This window comes from Dipteris shenzhenensis, chromosome 2, assembly GCF_047967505.1.
Source record: "Dipteris shenzhenensis isolate YYH24624 ecotype China chromosome 2, Dip_SZ_1.0, whole genome shotgun sequence".
Classification (NCBI taxonomy): domain Eukaryota; kingdom Viridiplantae; phylum Streptophyta; class Polypodiopsida; order Gleicheniales; family Dipteridaceae; genus Dipteris; species Dipteris shenzhenensis.
Window position 1 is genome coordinate 15489226 of NC_141597.1, and position 4140 is coordinate 15493365.

Sequence of the window (4140 nt, forward strand, 5' to 3'; positions counted from 1 at the left end):
AATTCAAAAGGGGACTGTAGTTATCAAGTCGATCAACCAAAGCAGGATCCTTGGTACATCGATAGTGGTGCATCATCTCATATGACAAAGCATTAGGAATGGTTCACAGAGATGAAACCATTAAAAGGTCAGAAGATTGTCATCCATATGGCAGATAATACACCTAATCCAATTCAAAGGGAAGGCATTGTCTCTGTGAACAATTTCATTGGTACAAAAGGATAGGTGAAAGATGTACTCTATGTTTCGAAGCTCAGCAAGAACCTCTTGTCAGTAGGTCAAATGATGGAACACAACTACGAGTCATCTTTGATGGAGATGAATGCACTATCAGAGACAACTTGCAATCTGCCATATGGAACTTCCTCAAGAGACTGTCAACATATTTTAGTTGACTCATGAAGGTGCTTTTTGAATCTCTCCAGAACTCAATTCCAAGACAATAGTGCATAAGTCCAAGATCTTTCATGTCGAACTCTATAGGTAAGTCTTGTTTCAATTTCTTGATGAAGCTGTCATTGCTTCTGGTCATAATCAGATCATTTATGTACAAAAGTGCAATAGTAATGTCTTCCCCTTGAACTTTGTAGTAGAGACTATGATTTGCATTAGACTTCATGTATCCTAGATTAGCAAAATACTTGTCAATTGTGCTTTGATTGCGGGGCTAGTGAAACCAGACCAAAGACCCTAAAATGAATCTGTATTTAGCTTTGAAACCCTAAAAATGAATCACTACTAGTAGAAACGAAGCCTAGATCGATTCACAGCAGTTAATCACCAAGATAGATTTTAAATTTTATAAATAACAGGAACAGAAATTGCTACTTTGAGGAAATATTTTTGCAATATCTCACAATAACTTCGCGATAGAAACTGTAGAGCAACACCTTGAGCTCAAATGGTCCCTCTAAGTAGAACTAGGATATGCTAAACCTTCATTGTGTGAGCTCTGGTCAACCTCTGCATCATGTATGGTCTTGTGTCCTTGGCTCACTTCTCTGTGCCATCTCTTCCTATTGACCCATGTTGTCCTCATGTTAGCCATCTCCTCCTCTTCTACTCCACTATATCCTAGGGATAACCCAAAATCATAGAAGTCTATGATATGTCATTGCGCATGGTTAGCCTTATATGGAATTGTCACCTCCTACACCCTAATTTGCTACAATAAAGTCTCTCTGCATCATTGCATCTCCATCAAATAGAGGCAAACAAAAATCTAGCCGTAAAGGAGAGAGTGTCCCAAAACCATGACCCTACTGAAAGAGACAATGGTACAGCCCTCAAATCTCATAGTAGACTAGTCAAATGCATAGGAAGTGCTCATCTATGTCTACCTCTGCCAGTGTGTGTAGCCTACATATCCTCTTGTCCCTAGTCATGCTTGTGGTACTTCTTGCCTTGATCCTTAGCTAATGTTATAAGACTCGCATCTCTCCGGTGGCAATCCTCTATGTGTGTGTGTGTGTGGTAGATTGAAACATATGACACGTTTGATCTCATCTCGTGAGATCTCCAAAGATGAGGCACCCAAGCTATACTAGAAGGGGGGTAGGCGGTCCATCTATATACCTAGACTATCAAACCATATGGATATGCATGCATACTAGGCCATGCAAACTCCACTCGGCTAGTTGTCTTGAGGACTCTAGTGCCACCCTTGGTAGTCTCCATCTAGGCAAGACCCAAACCCTATGGAGACATGTCACTGTTTAGGAGATGGCATCAATCTAGAGTGGTGTCATAGCAAACTCAACCTGTATGATACAATGAGGAACTAAGGGATACTCTAAATCATCTCCCATAATCACATGTAGCCTCTCAAATCTCCATCACTGAATCACCGATAGGTCACTCCCAAGGTGTTGCATACATGGTTGTTGACCTCACAAGTGTATCAAGCCGTCCCTACAATGGAAGGTCCTAAAAGTGTGCCTGAAAGCATTGTCACTCTAACCAAGCCAGAGCATCATCCCCTCATGTGATTCATGCCCTGGTTTCTTGAGTCATTGTGGCCTTGCCAAGACTACCCCTAGGTGTGGGAGTTAGCTACCAACCAATGAGAGAGTTCATCTACTCTACCAGGGTCAGTAAGACCTCTGACATTAAGAGTCATAAAAGAGATGGGTTTACTTACCATTATTTTTTTGACCCTTCTTAGCCCTAGGATTGGGGCTTTCCCCTTGAGAAACTACTCCTTTAATTTGTGCTTGTCTCCTTTTGTTTTGAACAATGGTAAAAACTTTCCCTTGGAGAGTAAATTCCTTCTCTATAGGGAGAGGGTGGGGGCTCTCTTCTTCAAATTATTCTTCCTCTATGAAAGCTATGCGACCATGTTGCTCCCTCTATTACCCTCATCTTCAAATTCTTTTCAATCCCTATTCTCGTTCCATGTCAACAACTTAATTCTCATTCTCTCTGATCCACTTCTTAGTTTCTTGTTCAATCAAGGCATTTTTTCTAGAGATGGGAGTGTCTTTGTCCTTGCCTTGGATTATAATTGCTTGTAAGTTACCTACACGGTCCTTAGATCCACTACGAGGTGCAGAAGGAGGTGCTCCTTTGGTTTTTCCTTGGGAACCCATTTCTCCTTAGAGGGAGTTGGGAATCTTTGTGGGGATATACGGGGCTTGTGGAGTTACAACAGGTGCTTTTGGTTTGGATTTCTTTTGAGGAAGGTTCTTGACATTGTGGCTTTATAGACCACATAGAAAACAAGAGTTAGCTAAATTCTTGTACACTAATTCTTGCTCTCTAAAAATAGAGCCATTCATGTTCCCTATCACAAGGGTGTTGGGCAGATCTTTAGCCATGTCCATCATAACACAGACTTGGGGGTTACCTCTGGGGTTAATGAAATTTTATGTTTCAATACCTAGTACCTTACCCAAACTATTGCAAAGGATTGGTAGCTGGTTGTATAGTGCTAGAGGGCAAGCTCTAATTCTATCAAAACTACCCAAACTGGGATCTTGGTGGATCATTGGTTATTAGGAGAAAGATCCATAGACCACCACTCAAGATTTATAGGTTTGAAAGAGAAGACCGATAAGTTGTTGAAAGAAGATCTTGAGGCTTAATATGACATGAACTAATATATATCTAGGGGTTTAAAGGGGTTGATTGGGTCGGATGGGTAGGTTCCGGGAAACATAGCACTTCCTTCATAGATACCTCTACAAGTAGCTCAAAACACTTTGCAAACTATCAATAGACATAGAGGCCTATATAACTTCTAGTAGCAGAGACATGATATAAAAAATTAAAACACATTTACATATGTGGCTTGAATGGCCTTCACTTTTATATAAGTTTTTTAAGAAACAGAGAAGCGGTTGGAAACTTATGGACATTTTACAGGAAGGGAGCAAAAACTATTTGAAAAATAAACAATCATACATAGAGACTCATAGCTTTTGGATTTCACATCTAATGTAAATATTGAAAATATAATGTGATGTGCCTTGAGGAGAGCTTCGTGCTCATATAAGTTTTGTCAAAATTGGAGCATCGAGTAGAAAGTTATGAACAAAATACTGACAGGGGATCAAACAGTCATAAAAGACACCTACTCCTTCTATTGATGCCGACTTGGGAGAATACTCCCTCCATGCTCAGACTTCATCAACCATACAAGTCCCATAGAGGTCTCCTAGGAGGTAGGTAAGAGCTCCCTTCATGGATTGAGAAATGGATAAACCATGTATGCACAATGAGCAGCCGAATAGACAACACTTTTGAACACTTTGAAAGAAAGAGCAATGGAAAAAGGGGAGAGACACTCAAGAGAGAGAACCTGAAGTGACTTTCATTACGAAGAGTGAAAATCTACTCAAATGCAACTCAAAATATTACAAAAACAAGGGAGAAGAAGAGGTTTCATACATACAAGGGAGCAGGAGCTCCAAGACTACTCATAGAAAGAGAATGAACTAGAGAGATATGGATTCAAGAGTCTACATAAGAGGAAATCTACAAGAGGGAGAGAGAAGGCTCATAGAAGAGGCTTGAGGGGACTAGAGCTACAATAGCATGAGGATCAATGATGGAAGAGATGTTGAAAAGGGAGAGTAGGGCTCCTTTTATAGAGATTTTGTCACCCTCTTTCACCCATTTACAATTTCTGCTTGTAGATTC